Below are 23,714 nucleotides of genomic sequence, written 5' to 3'. Positions count from 1 at the left end.
CAACTTCGTGCTTATGGAATTTCCCTTCCTCTCCCAGAGGAGAGAGAGATTAGGAGGCCTCTTGAAGAGACCCCCAAAAGAAGACTCTCTCCCATTCGAGAGGAGGAATCCAAAGAGAAAGAAAGCAATAAAAGTCTAAGTTCTTCAGAAGAGGTGGCTCCACGAAGACGACGGTCTAGAAGATCGCCTACTCCTCCCAAGAGGAAAAGAGAAACCTATAGTCCTTCTCCTCATCACTCTGAAAGGCAAGAGAGGAAACAAAGGAAGAAAAGGGCTAGGAAGAGGTCACCCTCTTCTCCTTCTTCTTCACCTTCCTCCTCTTCCGATGAAAGTTATGGCTATTCTCCTAGAGAATACAAGAGGGGAGACATCGCAAATCATTTCCTACATGGCGAAGGTCACAAAAGCTAAAGAAGTTCAAGGAGGGAGGAAAGAGTATCTCTTTTCTCACCTACGATGGCACCTTTGGTGCTATCGACAAAGTGTTGGCCTTCATCCAGCAATTTGATGCGGCCTTTGGGGACGAGGGCTTCACAGAGTCCTCCAAGCTACGCCATGTAGCTATGCACTTCCAAAAATCAGCTCGTCAATGGTGGGCTAGCCTTCGTGGCAATGGAGAAGCCCCAAAGACATGGAAAACTCTACGAGTTTCCATCATGAAGCAATTTCTTCCAAGCGATACTAAAGATAAAGTTCTTACCGAATGGCGCGGCTTGAAGCTTCTCTCTCATGAGTCTATCAACAAGTATGTAGACAAGTTTTGGGATTTACATCTCAAAGCTACTGTCTTTCAAAAGATAGACTTTGCCGAGCAAAGACAGCAATTCTGTGCGGGATTACCTGAAGAGATGGCCGAATACATCAACTCTCAATGGCCTAGTACTATTACCGAAGTAATCCATCACACCATGGTTGCTTCACGCATCAATTTCCATCAAGGGGCTAGACGTAATGTCAAGCCCATGGAAAAAAAAGATAAAAATGATGCAAAGGGGAAATCCAATGCACAAAATAATTCCCAAGGCACTTCCAACAACAACAATAACAACAACAACAATCGGTCCAAGGAGAAGGGAGTTTACAAAGGTAAAAACAAACTCTCTGCTGAAGAGCTTGAAGCTTTTCGCAAGGACCATAAGTGTTTCAAGTGTGGGGAGCAAGGACATGGCTATTGTTCTTGCCCCAAGAAGAATACTCGCAATGAGACTCCTAGGGCTTCCACCATCGAAGCTCCAAAAGAGGATGCTCATTGCAAAGGATCATCACTCTCCTATGCTTGGGGAAAGGTAAGAGAGCATGATGCCTTCATCTTGTTTGACCCTGGCTCTACTCTCAACTTCATATCAATAGAGTTGACCACCAAGTTGGGCATTCAAGCTTTTGAGATGGGAGATATAGTAACAGCTGATGCAGCTTTCAAGGGACAACAAGCCTCCGTTACTCCCTTGATTGGGAAGTTGAGGCTTCATGTCCAAAGCTATGTCGACAAAGAAGACTTCTTCATCTCTCCTCTCCAACATCAGGATGTTATCCTAGGGGCACCATGGTTTGATCGCATGGCTGCCAACATGAAGTTCCCTGAAAGGAGAATTTACTTCACCTACAGAGGAAAGAACATGTATATAGATGATAGTGAGCGTGGTCGCACTATTCCACTTGTAAATCCTCTTTCTTTTGATAAATCAATAAAGAGCTCAGTTTCTGCGTACATGATTTATGTCAAAGAGTCTCTAAAAGCTAATAATGTTTCATCAAATGAAAATGATAGGAATCAAGAAGAGTTAGACTTGTCTACTTTTCTAAAAGGATTCCAAGATGTGTTCATCGATGATATCCCTATGGACCTACCTCCAAAACGAGGGGATGATGACCATCGTATTGAGCTCCTTCCAGGAAGCTCACCGCCTAACAAACCTCCTTATCGAGTCTCACAAGCTCAACAAGAGGAGATTATGAGGCAAGTACAGGAATTGGTAGACAAAGGGATGGTGAGGCCTAGTTCCTCTCCCTTTTGTTCTCGAGTCCTTTTAGTGCAAAAGAAAGATGGTACATATCGTATGTGTGTGGACTATCGAGCACTAAACCATATCACTATCAAAAACAGATTTCCCGTGCCTCGGGTAGAAGATCTGTTTGATAAGCTACAAGGCTCTACCTACTTCAGTAGGATTGACCTTAAGAGTGGCTATCATCAAATAAGGATAGTGGATGAAGATATCCTAAAGACCGCGTTTCGCACAACATTTGGTCTTTATGAATATCTAGTCATGCCTTTTGGCTTGACTAATGCACCAGCTACTTTCAATCGTCTCATGGAGAAAATTTTTAGACCATATCGTAAATTCACTGGAGTGTTCTTTGATGATATCATCATCTACTCCAAATCTTTGGAGGAACATAAGCAACATCTCCAAGTGATTTTTCAAGCCTTGAGGGAAAACAAACTTTTTCTCAACCAAAAGAAAAGTGAATTCTTCCTTCAAGAGATTCAATATCTAGGTCATATTATCTCTCACGATGGTATTCGTATGGATCCATCAAAGTTAGAGGTAATAAAATCATGGCCTAACCCAAGGAATCTACATGAGCTAAGAAGCTTTATTGGTATGTGTGCATACTATAGACGCTTCATAGCAAAATTCTCTTAAGTATCAGGACCACTACACGACTTAACAAAGAAGAACGTTAAGTTTGTATGGACTGCTAAGGAGCAAAATGCTTTTGAAAAACTCAAAGAGAAGCTTACTTCCCAACCAGTCCTCGTGCTTCCGGATCTCTCAAAACCATTTGAGGTCCAATGTGATGCTTGTGGTGATTGCCTTGGAGCGGTTTTGCTTCAAGAAGGGCATGCCATAGCATATGAGAGCCGAAGGCTCAATAGTGATGAACGAGTCTTGGGCATTTATGAGAAAGAGATTTTAGCTGTTCTACATGCCCTAGACACATGGAAGCACTACCTATTGGGGACTCCATTTATCCTACAAACCGACCACCAAAGTCTTAAGTATTTCATGACGCAAACCAAGCTTTCCGACAAACAAATGAGGTGGGCAAATTTTCTTTTGCAATTTAATTTCCTCTATGATAGATGAGTATGCTACTGACCCTGACTTTAGAGACATAATGTCAACCCTTGCTTTGGGGAAGAAAGAGGAACCATTCACCTTGCAGGATGGTTATCTTCTCCACGGAAATAGGCTATGTGTTACCCATTCCCTTCGTGAGAAGGTTATGTATGAATCCCATGCTCCTCCATATGCAGGGCATAGAGGTATTCAACCTACTCTCCGAGGACTAGAGACGTATTTCTATTGGCCTACCATAAAAGTGGACATACAAGAGTATGTTTTAAAATGTGTAGTATGCCAAAAGACCAAGTATGATAGAGAGAAGCAACCTGGATTACTCCAGCCATTGCCTATTCCAAATTCACCATGGGAGAGTATATCCATGGATTTCATCTTTGGATTACCCAAGTCTATCCATGGGAATAGAGGAATATGGACAATAGTCGACAAGTTTAGCAAGCAAGCACATTTTATTCCTGTCAAAAAGACTATTAAGGCACATCAAATGGCAACTCTCTTCATATCTCAGATTTTCAAGCACCATGGATTACCCACATCCATCGTGTCAGATAGAGATCCTAGAATGACCAGTAATTTCTGGAAAGGTCTCTTTGAAAATCTAGGAACAAGATTGAATTTCTCTTCGGCCTATCACCCACAAACGGATGGCCAAAGTGAGATAGCCAATCTTACGATACTCGATCTACTCAAGACTTATGTTACCGAAGTAGATCAACGCTCACAATGGGAAAAGTATTTACCTCTTGTAGAGTATGTCTACAATAATACTGTACATACTTCTACGGGAAAACCACCTTTCGAGATCATAGAGGGAAGACCTAAAAGTCCCTTGCTACTCAAAGTACATGGGAAGATCTTCGCCGTCGATGAGTATAGCCGGGACCTACAAGAATCTTTTCAAAAGATTAGGGAGGCTATAGCCATCTCTCAACAAAGGCAAAAAGCTGCTGCTGATAAGCACAGAAGAGCCTTAATGTTCAAAGAAAATGATTGGGTCTTACTCAAGTTTCCTAAGGCTCGATTAAGGCAAACGAGGGGCAAAAATCCTACGGGCCATCAAAAGTATTATGCTAAACTAGCAAAAAGATACTATGGTCCTTTCCAAATCTTGAAGCCCATCAATGAGACGGCTTATCAACTCAAGTTGCCCAACCATTGGCTTATACACAATGCCTTTCATGTAAGCCTACTTAAGCCCTACAAAGGAGAGCCACCAACTGAACCAATTATTGAAGACCCTCCCGAAGTTGAAGACCAAGAAGAGGTGCTACAACCCGAAGCTGTCCTTCGGCATGAAGACAAGGTACTACGACATGGTAAGATAATCCGACGGTATCTTATTAAGTTCAAAAATTATCCTTTTGAAGATGCTAAATGGATGCAAGGAGTACAACTTAAGGATAGTATGAACCTTGTCAATGCTTACAATGCTACATTAGAATAAGCAAATGTACAACTCTCTTTTAAATGACTCATGTTTTTGTCTTATAAGACTAATCCTCTTTTTAATTGTGCACAAATTTAACTAGTATGCATGCTTAGAATCATGTTTGTGATGACGACGTCTCTCAAACACCAAGTAGAATTTGTCACTCTACTTTGGGAGAATGAAATGGACTAAAGAGCAGACATGCTTGCGGCAGCTATGTCTCCCAAGCACCAAATGGATTAGTCATCCATCTTGGAAAGATATCGTAGGGTAAAAAAGGGATCCTCTACCCGCTAAGTACGATTGACTAATGACTAAAGCTTTATCTCTTCTACCTCATAGTCGAGGATGACTATGATTTCAAGAGAGAGGTAATGTCATAAAATCTAATATCTAACCAACCCAAATGATTTTCTCATATTAAATTGATCACTTAATGTGGGAGAATAAACGGGAACAAGTGTTTAGATATAGATATGTGCTTATAGATCTATCTCAACACGGGGCCAATAGTAAAGGGGCCCAAATGGGAGATGGTCTATCAAGAGCAAGGCTAACCAATGGAGCATAATACCTTAGGGTTAGCTTCATTGAAGACCTCCAATAATGTGTGTAAAAGTCCTTTGACCTTAGGTAAGCTAGGGCTGAGCTTGAGGTGGGAACCCGGCCCAAGATCGAGGTGTTTGTCTTGCTTGAGGTGCTTGATTAAGGTGCTTGAGGTGCTTGACTTACTCCATGCTTGAGGTGCTTGACTTGCCGCTTGATTAAGGTGCTTGAGGTGCCTTGACATGCTTGCCTGAGATGCTTGTGGGAATACCCCCTAGTCCAAGTGCTTTGTCATGCTTGATGACTAAGGTGCTTGAGCTCCTAAAGTCAAAAGCATCCCTACAAGAGGGGGGGCGAGCCCTTTTCCTAGGGATTAGAGAGAGAACTCACACTCACACTCACAAGGGAAGCCCCAGCTTGAAGAGGCAGCAAGGACACATGTCAGGTCCCTACCCATGTTACCTTCATGTGTTGCTTGAAGCCTATTGGCTAGGCTTCAAAGGGGTCCAATGATAAATTACTTGAATTAATTAATTGATTTTGCATTTATCAAGTCCTCTCTCTCAAAGGGGAAAGGGGGACACTTGTCCCAAGACTACCCATGTTGCTTGTAATGACTCCTGGTTGTGATTGGCTAGGCCTGGAGGGGTCCAATGAGCTTCAAGCATGAACTACAAGGGGGGGTCGACCCAAGCAAGCTAGGGGGGTGCTTAGGGGGTATACTCACCCACACACACTCACAAACACTCTCATTGTATACTAGGCAAAGTGCAAGAGCTCCCTCTCCTTCTCCAAGCAAGTAGAGGTTGAGAGCCTACACCAACACTCTTGGCTATGGAGTGCAAATCCATCCAAGAGCCATGCTTCAATGCTTGAGCTTGCCATCTATTTCTTCTTCATTACTATGCTATTATGTATGCTAGCACAAGAGTTATGATAAGTGAGGAACTAGCTCTTTCTCGTATGAAATGTTTCTTCTTCCTCTTCCCTACCCTCATTCCCTGCTAGCTCTCTCCACCTTCGAAGGTGTTTGAGGTCTTGGGATTGAGGCTTGGTATAGTTAAAGCTTTCTTCAAGTTTAGGTTATGCTATGATGGTGATGCATGAAGCTTTCCATCTTCATTGCTTCACCTAGGTCACAAGGAACACAAAGAATGTATTGTAACAAGTCTCTCTTTATGGGAGAAATCATAATACAAATGCCTATTAAAGGGGGGACCGGCTCCACATAAATCCGGTCCTCAACTGTTGTCATGTTCTCTAAATTCTCTCTCTTGCAAAAGTATTGTCCATGCTAAGTTAACTAATTGCTATAATTATGTTGCTATCTTCAATTATGTCTACCCGCTATGCTCACAAAATCATTTCTTGAAAGTACTCTCATTAAATTCCGCTACTCTCAAATTGAATAGGCAAATACCATTACAGGCGTAAAAGCAGAAGAAGAAGAAGAAGTTCCCACCAACTTCCAAATCCTGGTCGAGTGGCCCATGTATTAGGTGGCAGCTTGGTCATTCTCTTTGTCCATAGAGAATGGACGGACGTTTGTGAAGCCGCCTTAAGATGGCGTTGGACTGAGCACCATCGCTCGCCCAAAAATGTGTCCGTCATTCGGGGATAAGGCCATCAATTTTGAATTTGGTTCTTTTATTGGCAGTCCTCTTGCTTCATCAAAGGCAAAGATGACACTACAAGGGGTGTGAATACACGCCTCCTCCTCGTCAGGTGAGCATTGTGTGCCAATGCTCCACATGTCTAGATTTTTGCCTATGTACGTGTCATCATGGTCCTCTAGTATCTTCTCAGCAAGGTCATCTTTGGGAGAACCATGCTCATCAGGAAGCTGATATTGCTTCCAATCCTCTAGAGGTGTGATACTAATGTAAGCAGCCAATATGCTGAGCCACGCCTTCAAGTAAAACACCATACCATGTTCTGTGAATGTGTTAGCAAGCTTATCTGTGAGACCAACTGTCCTCGTGGGGAAGGCTATTTTGTCGAGAGTCTCGCCAGGCTGCAATAGCAAACATACACACCCAGCTTACTCAATTCCATCAATGCTCTTGACTTGCCTACACCAGATGATTGTACAAGGGTGCAATAGGGAATGTAGTAAGTATCAATTTTGATTGTGCTGCGATGCTTAACAAGCTGGTTGTGCAGTTCCTGGTGTGCAGAGTTCCTTGAAACGGAATCTCAAAGCACTTGTACAATCATAAGGTATAGGCAAGTCATAATGCTTTTCATTGCCATAACGCTTTTCCCCATCAAGGCGAGGTTTTTTAGCAATACAACCCTTCACAAATTGGGTGGCATGTTGCGCTTCCATATTCAACTCTAAATCCAACTGGCAGGGTGGTACTGGAGCAGATCTGCAAGCGCCTTCCCAAAGTGAACCAGATTGATGCTAGCAGGAGCTTAAGAGCTTACCCGACTGGAGCTCTGAGCGATCCTGGAGCAGATCTGTCAGCGCCTTCCTAGAGTGAACCACATTCCTAATAACAAAATCTTCCAACTCCAACTTGAATAGGGCACGTAGAAATATATTTCCTTCATCTTTCTGCTCTTTTCGTTGCCTCTCTCGCTGCTCTTTGCTCCTCTCTCGCTAACATCTCTTGCAAGCGTCTTCTCTTTTCCGTTGATGCTAGCAAGAGCTTAAGAGCTTACCCGATTGGAGCTGCAAATCTTGATGTGCGGAGGAAGGCGGAGCAATAACAGAGGAAGGAGAAGGACTTCTCGCCTATAGCTCGCGTAGTTTGAAACCCATCGATCTGGCCCTCTCACTGTCCGCGTTGTGCTTGCTCGGTAACAGATTGGTAACTTTAGCAAAGGTGTCTAGCATAACTCCATTGAAGGTCTGATGGTCCAAAAACATCCTAAGGACCCTCCTGACTTGATAAAATGATAAGCCATCCTTTGTTTGGCGTTTTGCTTTGCAAAAGTTGGTTCGAACCATCGCCAGGCCATTTGACGAGAAGGGTCTGGATGTGGATGCGCACCATGGGGTCATGACTGAAAGCCAAGCCATGGCACTTTTGTATGCTTCAGCAGGGCTCTCAATATGTGCTCGATCTGAGCTTGCAGAAGCCATGGACCTTTCCTCAGAGACACACATAATTAAGTTCATGTGTGAAGCTGATTTGACGAGAAGGGTCTGCATGTGGATGTGCACCGTGGGTCATGACTGAAAGCCAAGCCATGGCACTTTTGTCTGCTTCAACAAGGCTCTCAATATGTGCTCGATCTGAGCTTGTAGAAGCCATGTCAGCTTCACACATGAACTTGATTCTGTGCGTTTCTGAGGATAGGTCCATGATTTATATTGGTTTGCCAACTGAGCCAATTCTTGCGGAAGTTGCAGCCTCTGCTTTGCGAGATGATGTGGTTCAGGAAGGGCACTAAAGCGATTGCTTGCTTCATGCATGGCAGGCTATGTGATCCCTGGATCACGAGGAGAGTTTGTCGCAAAGTTCATTCTAGTGGTTGCCACGTGGGACAAGAAAAGTGAATGGCATTTGTGGTAGATTCCCGTGGAAAATTATTTGGAAAAGCTACTTGTAAATGGCATAGTTACCGAGGAACGCCCCCCTATGGGATAGGAAAGCCAGAATGGCGTTCTAGAGGGTTTTCATGGCCCGGACTGGCGAAGACGTTCCGGACAAGCATTTGGTACCAAAACGGCCAGCCCGGAATGACAGATTTTCAGATTTATATGCTTTATCTTGTGAGGCTTCCCCTTATTAAATGCCCTTCCCCCCACCTCTTACCTTCGCAGTGCACACAAGCTTTCAAGGGCCAAAGCTCAAGCTCTACCCTCTCAAGTCTCGAGTTTTGACTCTCAAGCTCTAGCCTCGTTAAGTTTAGACTCTAGACTCTAGAGTTGACAAGGCTCTCTCCCGCTCCCCCTCTCTCTCAAGCTCTTTGGAGTCTCCCTCTCTCAACTTTTAAGCTCTCTTTGTGTCCCTCCCCCCCCTCAAGCTCTCAAGTCTATGTGACACACGTTGGCCATAGTAAGGTTGAATGGTCTTCAAATCAAGTTTTTTGTGAGTATTAGAGTCAAAGGACTCTGACACTACTATTATTCAATCACACAAGACCTAAAATTGCATTATTTGGGTGTTTTTATGTCTCCCGTTCTGCGCTGATCTCGTTTCAGACCCCTCGCCATTCCCCCGTTCCGCGGGGGGTCACGTCGCCGTTCCTGTTCCGCGTTCAGGGTATTTATGGTAAATGGAAATGTTGATCAGATCACTTTTGATGACCTTAAGGCTAAATGCCCAGAGGGTGGGAGTGTTTTCTTCAATTCATTCGTGCTAGTGCGTAAACCTCCAACCACCGATACATTGCATAGGGCTTTCGTATCAAGTTATACTCTCATGTATAGGACAGAGAACAACTTGCTAGGTATAGACATAATCATTCCAGTGTGGACTTCAAAAGGCATGATCTGCATAGCTCAATAAAAAACTTCAATCAGCCTGGTTGGCTAGAAGAAGTTTCTACTAGTAAAGTAAGGTCGGAGTTTACAAATGTAAGGGTAGAACCAGGCCTTATCGACGTCACTATTGTTATGTCCTTGCGTGAGCGAGTTAAGGATCCTAGAGATGGGTTTGCATGGCGTCTTGGGACATCAACTGAAGGACATGCAGCGACAGATATAGACCCTCACATCAACCTTACTTGTTACGACATTGACCGCAACTACTGAGAACGTGAAGAAGCTCTTGAAGGAAGTGCTTATTACTGTGCCTGATAAACTTTGTAAGGATTCTAGGTGCTAATTCTTAATTAAGTACTTAAACTCATGATTAAGACTTAAGAAACTTGAATTGAACTCAAAAACAAGACTTAGAAGACTCTGTGTTTGATTGATGACTTGTCGAAAATTGAGTACAATAGGCTCCTTATATAGGAGACGAATAGACACAAATGAAAAGACACGTCTCCTGGTGAAGAGACATGACTTTAGATGTAAAGACACATCCTTTCAGCGAAGAGCTGCAACCATTGGGCGAAGAGTCGCACCTGTAGAGCGAAGGGGTGTGACCAGTCGCCGAAGGAGTGTGGCTTTTGGCGAAGAGGCACGTCTCTTGGGCGAAGGGGTGTGACCATCCAAGCGCAGGGGTCCTCCTTGGCATGGCACTTCGAGTATCTGCAACTAGGAGTAGATGTATTGTTGCTAACATAGTCACAATCGTGACATTCCCTCCCTCTTTAAATAAAACCCAGGGTAGTTGTAGAAACTCCGGGAGAAGGGAATGTATTGTTGTAGTGCTTCTGTATCCAAAGCTCTTTCTGTGAAGTCCCATGTCATGGCACTATTATTGACCATGACTATTTTGCCAAACTGAAAACTGATCATATCTGCAACTTGATAAGTGCCTTTGTCAAAGTTATTTGTAACTTCAAGCTTTGTCCAAGAAAAGATTGAATCTGTATCTGCTTCGATTGAAATTATTGGTAAACTGACTTGAGTTTTTTGTTGAGTGATGACCATTGTGTCACGTGACACATCCAACCCTATGTGTCCGTGGACAAGCTACATCATGATTAGGGTTCAGTTCAGTCAAGTCAGTCTAGAATAGGAAGTGATCTGGCACTTTTGTGAGTGTTTGCAGACCGTGCATGACGAGTCACTTAGATTAGATGCATATCCTCCGGTTGCATACAGCATGATCATCAGATTTCCTTCAGAACCCATCAGGAGCATTTTTACAGTGCATAGACCTATTTTCCCTGTTTTTTGACTTTTAAGTGACTTTTGTTAGAAAGTAGGTAGGGAAAATTGAGTAAGTTTGTATATGAGAAAACCTAAACTAGCACTAATTGGCAGAAGAGGTAGCAGGAGCACAAGCTCAATCAGGCAACTTCTCAGCAAGAATCCCCTTGGTGGTTTTCCCTCCAAGCAAGAAGATCCACAGCCTAGAGTTTCCCCTTCACAGATTTCCCCCCTTGGCTAGCGTTTCCTCAGTAGGTAATCATCGCCAAGCAGACCTCATCTCTAGCGTTTTTCCAGGACCACAGATCGCCCCCTTGCATGGCGTTTTTCAGCAGATAAAGCATCGTCAACGCCAGCGTTTTTCATCCCAGCATAGATCCTCGTCGATATCAGCCCTTGGCGCAGGTCATTTTCAACAAGTTTCCATAGCCAATTCAGCCCCACAATAGTTAGCAGATTTCCAACCATAAAGACCAGCAAAGGCAGTGTTTTCTCTTGCGTTTTCAGCCGTAGCAGAATTTAGCCTATCAACGTTTTTGGACAGCAGAGAAGAGTAGCAGATTTCATCCATAGCGTTGGTCTCGTCATCCCCGTCGTCGACATCGACCTAGCCTAGATTGCATCAGTCATAATCATTCAGTTTGTACGAGTTTGTGCAATCAATAGTAGACCACTCTCGTCGACAAGAGTGGGGCCTTTGGTGGAGGGTTTTACAACGTCTCTGGTATCGTATTTCTCTTCTCTCTGTATCTCTCAGTCTCATGCACCTTCATTCACAGTGTTAATTCACTTTGTTTGTGTCCATTGCCCTCTCTCATTAAGGAACATAAGGCTCTCCCTTCCGTAAGTAAAAAGAATCCTTGAGCACAGTTCGGAGTACTCATCTTGAGCAAAGTTTCAACATTCATTCCGCTGCACCTAACATTGGTATCAGAGCTTTGGCAGTGTTCTGTATCACTCAAGGAAAGAACCACAAGAACCACATAATTTTTTTTTGCTTGTTGAGGTTGCACGAACCTAAGTTTTCTTGGGCGTGTCGATTCCTAATCGTGTTTTTGAAGAGTGACAGGAAACCCAAGAAAGAAGGGTTTGTCTAGCCTCCCCTTGTGCCTCTTTTCACTCATTGAGAGCGGACTGTGCACTTAGCGGCCGGCCAATCGACGTGAGGTGGAAAAAAGCAACCTTGGTGTGAGCGCAAGGCCGCCAAGGGGTGCGCCCGCGGAAAAGAGCAGAACTCGGGTAAAGAGAAGATCCTTCTCAAACACAGATTGCAAGCAAAAGAAGACTCTCAAGAACCTCAAGACCCTCAAGAATCCAAGAACCCAAGACCCGCAAGAACCCAAGTTCCTCGTGAACTTAGGAACCAAAGATCATAGTGCATGGTCATCACCCGAAGCGGAATGGATACTTCGTATACAGGTGATGAGCATGGGAGTGGTGAAGAAGAGTTTTCCCCACCACGAGGCTTTCCCGAACCTCCCCCTTCCCCATCTACGCCACAAGTTTTACCGAATTCTATGGAGGCGATGGTCAAGTCGATGATGGAGATGATGGCACAACAACGAGAAACGAATCGAGTTGCGTTGACACAACTAGAAAGAAAAGTAGAACGACAGGAAGCCATGGAACGAGAGCGCGAAGAAAGAAACGAAAGAATTGCCATACAACAAGAAGCTACTTGCATTGCCTTGGAACGCGAGCGTGATGAACGAGAAGAAAGAAAAGCACAAAGACAGGAGGAAGTTGAAGTAAGACAAGCGGCCTTGGAGGCCGATCGGGAGGCTCAAAGAGCGGCCTTGGAGGCCTAGCGTAAGGCTCAAACAGAACTCCACACTCAAGAATTGGTTCGACAAGTTCTTGTCTCGAAGTCTGAACCAGCCAAAGATGTTGGTAGTTCCTCAAGTGGCGCAAGCCGGGATGCGGACTCCAACAACCTAGTCACAGAGAAGTTAACTTTCAGTAAGTATGATGGTAAGATGGATGCTACGGTTATTCATTCTTGGTTGCATCAATTTAATGCTTATTTTGTGACAACTAAGAAGACAGGAAATAGCAAACTTTTGATGGCAGCTATGTATCTTGCCGATGATGCCATCAATTGGTACCATGTATGGCAAGAGGCACAGTTAGCCGCGCACCTAGAGGAAGCCAACGAATTCACGTCCCTTTCCTTCAATTGGGCTTATTTTCAAGACAAGCTCAAGGCGCGGTTTATTCCACCTCAGTATCTCGCACGATTGAAGGACGATTGGCGCACTCTCAAGCAAAATGGTAAGAATGGTAACTCTCCAAACCAATCTTCCAACAGTCTCTCAGAATAGAATTCTTCTAATGAACCTAAGGGTAAGGCTAACACAACTGCTAAACCTCAGATGAAAAGGTAGCACAAGGAATTTTAGGAGGATACATCACGTCGGAAGAGCAAAACACTTATTCTAAGGAAGGTCATTGTTTTCATTGTCACATTAAGGGTCACATAAAAAGGACATGTCCTAAGCTTGACTCTAACGAATCTAAAGAATCCACAGAGCCCACTTCCTCTGTCAATGCAATTAATGATAACACGAGTGTGTCCCAAGTTTCTCCTGACCCTCCCATTGATGAGTCTCTCATTAAATGTTATGGTCATATGATGGGACAACGTTTTGTCATATTGTTTGACCCAGGTAGTATGCATGATGTGATCAATCCGCCTCTTGTTGAGAAAGCCCGCCTAGAGGTTAGTCAAAAATCTCCTCTTGAGGTCTTTGGCTTTGCTCCCAGTATGGACTCTCTCTTCACGAAAGAGTGTCTTGGTGTGTTGTTTACAGTTCAACAAGCTGCTTTCCGTAGAAATTATTTTTTCTCTCCTCTCTCAGGATGCGATATGACTTTGGGCATTCGATGGTTTCGTGAGTATAACCCTCTCATTGATTGGGCGGAAAATACGTTCACTCTCAATGCCAAAAGTGACTCTCCCATTGTTAGGTGCAGCGGAATGATTGTTTGCGCTTTGCTCAAGATGAGTGCTCCGAACTGTGCTCAAGGTTCCTTTTAGTTCTTATTGGAAGGGAGAGCCTTCTGTTCTTAATGGAAAGTGCTATGATCACGACAAGGTGAATGGACATTGTGCGTGCAAGTGTATGAGACTGAGAGATAGAGAGAGAAGAGAGATACAACACCAGAGACGTAAAACCCTCCTCCGAAGGCCCCACTCTCGTCGGCGAGAGTGGTCTACTTATTGATTGCACAAAGTGGTACAATGCGGATGCAATGGACTGATGCAACTTGGGACTATGCCGATGACAACGACGGTGATGACGATGACAACTTTAGGGCTGAAATCTGTGGTCTTCTAACTGCTGAAAATCTGCATATCTTTGGGCTGTTTTGGGTGGCTGAAAATGACTGTTTTGGCTGCGTTTTTATGGCTGAAAATGGGGGTTCTTTTGCATCCAACTAGGGCTGAATTATCTGCTTCTAATGCCTGCTGAAAACGTTGTACATTTGCTGTCGCTAAGGCTGAAAACCAAAAACGTTGCTGCTTCTGCTGAGCGTTAGTAAAAACGTTGGCTATCCGGGGGAAAACTGGCGATCATGGAAAAAATGCCAGGCTGAGTATGGCGATGACACAAGGGCTGGAAATGCCAAGGGGAATCGGGTACTGCTGATGCGGGAAACTTGCTAGGACAGAAAACGCTAGGTGCTTGAGGGTGTTGGCGATGATGGCAATGGAAAATGCCAAGGGTTCTTGCTGGGTTCTGCTGAGAAGGTGCCTGTTCTGCCAGAAAGTGCTAACTTGGGTTTGCTTATATATTAACTTAGCAAAATTGCCCTACCTACTTTTGTTGGAAAGTCACTTAAAAATAATAAGTGAAAAATATCAAAATAGGGAAAATAGGCTAAATGCATTGGAAAAATCCCCTGACTGAATCTGATGGATTCTGAAGGGAATACTGATGATCATGCTGTGTGCAAACAGAGGATATGCATCTATGCTAAGTGACTGGGCATGTACGGTCCACGAATAGACTCACAAAAAGTGTCAGATCACTTCTAATCTAGACTGACTGGACTGACTGAACCCTGGTCATGCTGTAGCTTGTCCACGGACACATAGGGTTGGATATGTCAATTGACATCCCCTCCTTTTCAAAGTGAGGTACTGGTACCGAGCTGTATGGCATCGAGGGAGATCGCCAATAGCATTCGGAATCCTGGAAGGGACTCTTCGCCGGCCCACTCTGATGTGTGGGTCGTGCGGTACTTGAACTTCATAAAGGTCTGCAACGCTTGCTTCCTTTGGGCCGCGCCGAAAGCGACACAAATTCTTTTGTGGCTCCTTCAATGCTTCAACTGCGTCCAAAGTCATGCTTCTTTCTTCTTCAAGAATCTCCATGGCTGAAAATCCCTGAAACCACTTCCAACACAAAACCATGAACATACCTATTCCATGTAAAGTGAGTGGAAAAAATCTTGTCTTTGCTAAAGACTGTGTATGAAATATAGATGAGCATAGAGACGGAGTGACAACCCGTTCATCAAACACATGCAAACAATGATATCGAATCTTTCTCTTATGATTTAGAGCAATCAACTGTGGAAAAACACAACGGAAATGCCTATGCTGGGTGCTCATACTTTCATGTGCTTGTTTGAAAACTGTGTCATGCCAAGGAAGAGACATGAAATGTGAATTCCTTGAATACATACTTTTTAGCTTTTCATGAAAAACCCGCATACATTCGTGCTCATCCATGAGAGAAACGTGCTCAACATACAATATGTTATGCCTAGGAAAAGGGATCACATAACGATGCTGACTAAAATACAGGAAACGATCACGAATGAAACACTCGAACAATACGTGCATATCAATTATGCGAACACATAATACTTCCTGTGAGGGTTCTTTGGACCTAGGCTCGAGAGCCAAGATTGGCTCTTCCTGAATGATCGAATCGTTCTGTGGGGATTCTTTGGACCTTGATTCGAAAGCCAAGATCGGTTCTTCGTGATTGATCAAATCTACAACGAGGTTAGCTTCGCTAGAAAAAGTATTCACTAACACATCATCCTTGTGAACAATCACATCATCTTCATGCAAATCATCATGCTTGTGAGAAATCACATCTTGATCATGCAAAATATCATGCTTGTCATTGGCATCCAAATCATCATGCTTAGCAATATCATTCAAATCATCATGCAAATCATTTTCATTCAATTTATCATGCTTCTCATAATCATGCAAATCCTGTGAGTCATGCTTTAGAGAAAAAGAGATTGAGACAGTCTCCTTTTTCCAAATCTCGTGCATCTGTGCCTGAAGTTGAGAATAGAGTCGCCAGAACTCTTTGTTTTGTCGATCGCTCTGTTCTTGTATTGCTTTTCTTTCTGCTTTGTCTTTTGCGTGTCTGCGATCCATTTCTGCTTTTCTTACTTCGGCTTCCAAGCGGGCTTGCTTGCTCGCACGGGCTATGACTGCCATTCTTTCTTGGTACTTATGCTCTATGGCTGCGATTCTTTCTTCGCTTTCTACTCATCACCTCCAAGCGAAGTATTCATTCCGCTTCGAGTGATGATCATTCTAAAGTCGTGGGTTCTTAAGTTCACAAGGAACTTGGGTTCTTGAGGTTCTTGAGGTTTTCTTTCGCTTGCAAATCGCGTTCGAGAAGGATCTTCTCTTCACCCGAGTTCTACTCTTTTCCGTGGGCGCACCCCTTGGCGGCCTTGCGCTCACACCAAGGTTGCTTTTTTCCACCTCACGTCGATTGGCTGGCTGCTAAGTGCACGATCCGCTCTCAATGAGTGAAAAGAGACACAAGGGGAGGCTGGACAAGCCCTTCTTTCCTGGATTCTTGTCACTCTTTAGAAAACACGATTAGGAATCGACACGCCCAAGCGAACTTGGTTCGTGCGACCTCAACAAGCAAAAAAAATTATGTGGTTCTTGTGGTTCTTTCCTTGAGTGATACAGAACACTGCCAAAGCTCTGATACCAATGTAAGGTGCAGCGGAATGATTGTTTGCGCTTTGCTCAAGATGAGTGCTCCGAACTGTGCTCAAGGTTCCTTTTAGTTCTTATGGAAGGGAGAGCCTTCCATTCTCAATGGAAAGTGCTATGATCATGACAAGGTGAATGGACACTGTGCGTGCAAGTGTATGAGACTGAGAGATAGAGAGAGAAGAGAGATACGACACCAGAGACGTTGTAAAACCCTCCTCCGAAGGCCCCACTCTCGTCGGCGAGAGTGGTCTACTTATTGATTGCACAAAGTGGTACAATGCGGATGCAATGGATTGATGCAACTTGGGACTATGCCGATGACGACGACCGTGATGACGACAATGACTTTAGGGCTGAAATCTGTGGTCTTCTAACTGCTGAAAATCTGCAAATCTTTGGGCTGTTTTGGGTGGCTGAAAATGACTGTTTTGGCTGCGTTTTTATGGCTGAAAATGGGGGTTCTTCTGTATCCAACTAGGGCTGAATTATCTGCTTCTAATGCCTATTGAAAACGTTGTACATCTGCTATCGCTAAGGCTGAAAACCAAAAACGCTACTGCTTCTGCTGAGCGTTAGTAAAAACGCTGGCTATCCGGGGGGAAACTGGCGATCATGGGAAAAACGTCAGGCTGAGTATGGCGATGACACAAGGGCTGGAAACGCCAAGGGGAATCGGGTACTGCTGATGCGGGAAACTTGCTAGGACAGAAAACGCCAGGTGCTTGAGGGTGTTGGCGATGACGGCAATGGAAAACGCCAAGGGTTCTTGCTGGGTTCTTCTGAGAAGGTGCCTGTTGAGCATGTGCTCCTGCTGCCTCTTCTGCCAAAAAGTGCTAACTTGGGTTTGCTTATATATTAACTTAGCAAAATTGCCCTACCTACTTTTGTTGGAAAGTCACTTAAAAATAATAAGTGAAAAATACCAAAAATAGGGAAAATAGGCTAAATGCACTGGAAAAATCCCTGACTGAATCTGATGGATTCTGAAGGGAATAATGATGATCATGCTATGTGCAACCAGAGGATATGCATCTATGCTGAGTGACTAGGCATGAACGGTCTACGAATAGACTCACAAAAAGTGCCAGATCACTTCTAATCTAGACTGACTGGACTGACTGAACCCTGGTCATGTTGTAGCTTGTCCACGGACACATAGGCTTGGATGTGTCACGTGACACCCATTGTCATTCGTGGAGAGCAAGTTGTTCATTTTCCCTCTCTCATTGCTAATGTGCAAGCGAAGATTGAACGGATTCGGGAGAAGGGGACTCTCTCAGTCTCTTCTTCTCCAAAGCATGATACCCAGGATTTGAATGACAATGATTTGCATGATGATTTGAATGATAATGATGAGCATGATGATTTGGATGACAATGACAAGCATGATGATTTGCATGATCAAGATGTGATTTCTCACAAACATGATGATTTGCATGAAGATGACATGATTGTTCACAAGGATGATGAGTTAGTTGATGCTTTTTCTAGCGAAGCTAACCTTGTTGTAGATTCGATCAATCACGAAGGATCGATCTTGGCTCTCGAGCCTAGGTCCAAAGAACCCTTACAAGAAGTATTATGTGTTCGCATGATTCATACGCACGCATTATTCGAGTGTTTCATTCGTGATCGGTTGCTGTATTTTTGTCAGCGTCTTTATGTGATCCCTTTCCTAGGCATGACATATTGTACGTTGAGCACGTTTCACTCATGAATGAGCACGAATGTATGCTGATTGTTCATGAAAAGTTGAAAAGTGTGCATTCAAGGAAGTCACATTCCATGTCTCTCCCTTGGCACGACGCAGTTGTAGACAGAGCACATGAAAGTATGAGCACCGAGCATGGGCATTTCCGTTGTGAATTGCCAGAGTTGATTGCTCTAGATCATAAGAGAAAGATTCGATCTCATTGTTTGCGTGTGTAATGAACGGTTTGTCACTCCGTCTCTTTGTTCATCTACATTGCATACACAGTCTTTGTCACTTTACATGGAATAGGTATGTTCATGGTTTTGTGTTGGAAGTAGTTTCAGGAATTTTCAGTCATGGAGATTCTTGAAGAAGAAAGAAGCATGACTCTAGACAAAGTTGAAGCATCGAAGGAGCCACAGAAGACTTTGTGTTGGTTTCGGCGCGGCCCAAAGAAGCAAGCGTTGCAGACCTTTATGAAGTTCAAGTTATGCACAACCCACGCATCAGAGTGGGCCGGCGAAGCATCCTTCCCAGGATTCTAGACCCTGTTGGCGATCTCCCTCGACGCCATACAGTTTGGTACCAGTACCTCACTTTGAAAAGGAGGGGATGTCACGTGACACATCCAACCCTATGTGTCCGTGGACAAGCTACAGCATGATCAGGGTTCAGTTCAGTCAAGTCAGTTTAGAATAGGAAGTGATCTGACACTTTTGTGAGTGTTCGCAGACCGTGCATGACCAATCACTTAGATTAGATGCATATCCTCCGGTTGCACACAACATGATCATTAGATTTCCATCAGAACCCATCAGGAGCATTTTTACAGTGCATAGACTTATTTTCCCTATTTTTGATATTTTTCACTTATTATTTTTAAGTGACTTTTGTTGAAAAGTAGGTAGGGCAAATTGAGTAAGTTTGTATATGAGAAAACCTAGACTAGCACTAATTGGCAGAAGAGGCAGCAGGAGCACAAGCTCAATTAGGCAACTTCTCAGCAAGAATCCCCTTGGTGGTTTTCCCTCCAAGCAAGAAGATCCACAGTCTAGCGTTTTCCCTTCCTAGCATCATCGCCACAGATTTCCCCCTTGGCCAGCATTTCCTCAGCAGGTAATCATCGCCAAGCAGATCTCATCTCTAGCGTTTTTCCAGGACCACAGATCGCTCCCTTGCATGGCGTTTTTCAGCAGATAAAGCATCGTCAAGGCCAGCGTTTTTCATCCCAACATAGATCCTCGTCGATATCGCCCTTGGCGATTTTCAGCAGGTCATTTTCAGCAAGTTTCCATAGCTAGTTCAGCCCCACAACAGTTAGCAGATTTCCAGCCTTAAAGACCAGTAGTAAAGGCAACGTTTTCTCTTGCGTTTTCAGTCGCAGCACAATTCAGCCTATCAACGTTTTTGGATAGCAGATAAGAGTAGCAGATTTCGGCCATAGCATCGGTCTCGTCATCCCCGTCGTCGATATCGACCTAGCCTAGATTGCATCACTCTCATGCATTCAGTTTGTACCGGTTTGTGCAATCAATAGTAGACCACTCTCGCCGACGAGAGTGGGGCCTTCCGAGGAGGGTTTTACAACGTCTCTGGTGTCGTATTTCTCTTATCTCTCTATCTCTTAGTCTCATGCACCTTCATTTATAGTGTTAATTCACTTTGTTTGTGTCCATTGTCCTCTCTCATTAAGGAATGGAAGGCTCTCCCTTCTGTAAGTAAAAAGAATCCTTGAGCACAGTTCGGAGCACTCATCTTGAGCAAAGTTTCAACATTCATTTCGCTGCACCTAACACACTGGTTGTAAATCTGTAAGATATTCCATTGGTTTGTCTGGAACAGTAAAATCCTCCTGAACGGATGTTGTAGACTGAGACAGAGTAGTGTTTGAAGGTATATCCATCTGTAGAGGTTTATCTGTGGAACAAGTTGTGTCCAAAGATTCAATTGCAGTGACTAAAGTCGTGCTGGAAGAGTCTGTATTTGCTTTATCCTTTGCACCATTGAAGGTAAGGACTAGAGTCTTCAACTTTGAAGAATTATCATTCACCACTGCATTTGGTATCTGTAGAGAGACAAAGATTGTATTCTGCAAGGGTGGTGACGAGGCGAATTTTCCTACCTGGATCACGGCCAAAGAAGTGGTTATGTGCTTGTTGGTTGTCGCACAAGAACTGGAATCTTCTGAATCTTCAGCTTTCTCAACATGTATTAAGGCTTCCAATTGAGAAGGGGGAGGTCGAGAGAGCTGTTGCCTATTAGACCTCTGAAGGATTCTCTTGCACAAGGAAAGGATCAACAAATCTTCGACTTTACCACCACCAGACAAGAAAGACTTAAATGTAGGGCATGGCTCGCGAGGGGGAACTTGTCCAGCGTCGCGGCATTCATGATATATCCGACCCTAGTCAAGTACTTGACTAGGGTCGGATATATGTGCCACTAAGTAAGCCCATCTTGATATTGTTGATGATCTGTTGGAAGCTTCATATCGTTACTTCTATTGCTGATGATTCCGATAAGAAGTTGGTTGCTTCTTAGAACTATAGCACTTCCAAGAATATTCATGCTGAGACTTAGTTTGCTCGCACGAAGGTACTTTGTGTCTAGTTCTCTTTGAGAAATCATGCTTTAGGTGAGAAAATTTGGGTTCCGAAAGCTTATGTTTGAGTGGTTCTTTCTGGTCGACCACTGAAGCATCGGAAGAAGATGTTGAAGCATGTGTAGTCCGAGAAATAGTTGGGTGACTTGGAGAAGAGGGTGCATCTGCATCTGATCCAAGTGAGTGTGAATCAATGCGAGGCTTGTTGAAATTGCTGCCATGTGCTCTTTGAGAACTACTATCGGGTCCTCGAATTGGCATTCTCTGTCCCGAGATGTCGGCATGGTTCAGTCTTAGAGGGAATACTGAGAACAAGCTGAAGAAGTGTGTCGTATATATTCAGGTAAAGCCGATGCCGAGGTCTCGCCGAGCTCTTCTAGGAAGTCAAAATCTCGGTCCAATGCCTCGAGATTGTCGACCTTGACGACAGGAGGTGTCTCCTCTGGAGCTCATACGCGTATGCGTGTGTGCACCACCTTTCTTCTGCTTTCATGTAACTCCGGGAGAGGGTAGCGGCGAGGGTGAGAAGGCTCACAACCTTCGGGTCCGGGGAAAATTTTTTCTCTAATACCACTGTAAGGACTCTAGGTGCTAATCCTTAATTAAGTACTTAAACTTATGATTAAGACTTAAGAAACTTGAATTAAACTCAGAAACAAGACTTAGAAGACTTTGTGTTTGATTGATGACTTGTCGAAAACTGAGTACAATAGGCTCCTTATATAGGAGACGAATAGAGAAATGAAAAGACACGTCTCCTGGTGAAGAGACATGACTTTAGATGTAAAGACACATTCTTTCGGCGAAGAACTACAACCATTGGGCAAAGAGTCGCACCCATAGAGCGAAGGGGTGTGACCAATCGTCGAAGGAGTGTGGCTTTTGGCAAAGAGGCACGTCTTTTGGGTGAAGGGGTGTGACCATCCAAGCGCAGGGGTCCTCCTTGGCATGGCACTTCACGTATCTGCAACTAGGAGTAGATGTATTGTTGTTAACATAGTCACCATCGTGACAAACTTGCTGGTGCAACTAACATCGAGAAAGAATGGATAAAGGGATTGCTTCCAAAACAATATTTATAATAAGATTCTAGTGCATGATTTCATGCTCCCTTAGGTAGTTTCGTACTAGGTATTCTGTCTGCGTAGTGAGCAGGGTTTGGTTTTTCAAGTGGAAGACAAGAAACTTTTAGTTTGTGACTCTCAGTTGTGAGCAGTTAGAAGTGAGAGTCTTGCCTTGTCAAGTCAAGTTTTGTCTCCTGTTGTGCTGTGGCGTTGGTGTGACCATGTGAGAGAGAGAGAGAGAGAGAGAGAGAGAGAGAGAGAGAGAGAGAGAGAGAGAGAGAGAGTGAAAATTTTAGGTTTTTTAAGATCATTGCATTGTGTCAGTGGTCCATTGCTCTTTCTTTCAAGTGTAGTCTTCATTGTTTTCGTAAGAAGGTTGATTTTATTGCGGTAAATCACTTAAATCTGCCGTTTAAGTGCTGTTTTGAAAGATTAATGCATAATTGTTGATAGGAGAGTAGTCTAGGACATAAAGCTAAGCTGGTAAGACCTTCCTGTACTTGTTTGTTTGACCTAAAATACAGTGGATCGCAATTTTTTGCCCCTCTCAAAAGGCGATGTTTAGGTTTCAGATGATAGGAAGGACTAGTTGCACGTTTCTTAGTTTTTTGAGTAATTTTTTTGGCTTGCCATACTGGAAGGCCTTAGCGTTGAGTTGAATTTCGGGTCAGCTAGGTGGTGCCCTTTCATTGGGTTAAAAATTTCTATTTCCCTCCCTGTCTCCCTCTCTTTCTTTCTTTGGCCGCCTTCCTTTGGTTGCGTCGGCAACTTGGCGAGTTCTTGGGCGGCAGCAAGATATCTCACACATCATGCAACGCAAGATCTCAGGAATTCTCTCTCTCTCTCTCTCTCTCTCTCTCTCTCTCTCGGGGGATAGTTTCCTACGTCGTTAAAACTCTCTTCTTCTTCTTCTTCTTCCATTCTTATTGAAGCAACAATTGGATATCCTTGCTTGTTACTTGGTGAGCCAAAGGCTCTTTTTGTGTATCTAAACGCAAAAGTCACCACGTGGCATTATATTTAAATTTTAAAAAAAGCATCACTGCCATGAAAAGCTCTAAAAAAAACTCCGCTCAAAAATTAGCTAAATATAAAAAAACCACTCTGCGTTGCTCAATTGCTCTCGTACAGAAGCAGTTAGATCTTCTCCACAAGCAGTTCGCAGGTTCCCCAGAAGCAGCTCGGAGCTTTGTCTGCAGGTTTTGTCTCTGGCCACTCTGAGAGAGAGAGAGAGAGAGAGAGAGAGAGAGAGAGAGTATAGGTTATGATGCTAGTAGCATCTTTTGCCGCTCCTTTCAACCAAAACCATCATCGCAGCACGTTCCAATTTTTGAACACACAGTCAAATGTTTGTAGCAAGTTCACTATGGGTAAAGAGTCCTTGACTCCTCGTGAGTACTTACTTAGTATTGCAAGAAGATGACAAGCATTGCTGGATGTGGGTCTGCAGATAAACTTTCTCTTTCCATGCTTTTCTTTTGTGCTCCAGTATAGCTCGCATTTGCGCTGCGCTTAAGCAGCTTATTAGGAGGCTAATTAGCCGCTGATTAATTAATGCCCCTAACCACACTTTGAGCAGATCG

At 43.9% G+C, this 23,714-nt stretch overlaps 2 pseudogenes; one reads left to right on the top strand and one right to left on the bottom strand.

Moving 5' to 3' along the window:
- Positions 1-6,711: 6,711 nt before the first annotated feature.
- On the bottom strand, positions 6,712-7,557 carry LOC147456295 (uncharacterized; annotated as a pseudogene).
- A 148-nt stretch (positions 7,558-7,705) lies between these two features.
- LOC147456294 (uncharacterized) lies at positions 7,706-22,149 on the top strand (annotated as a pseudogene).
- The last annotated feature ends 1,565 nt before the right edge of the window (positions 22,150-23,714 follow it).

This window comes from Adiantum capillus-veneris, chromosome 6 (genome assembly GCF_014529385.1).
Source record: "Adiantum capillus-veneris isolate H3 chromosome 6, ASM1452938v2, whole genome shotgun sequence".
Classification (NCBI taxonomy): domain Eukaryota; kingdom Viridiplantae; phylum Streptophyta; class Polypodiopsida; order Polypodiales; family Pteridaceae; genus Adiantum; species Adiantum capillus-veneris.
This window is presented reverse-complemented; position numbering and strand designations above follow the sequence as displayed.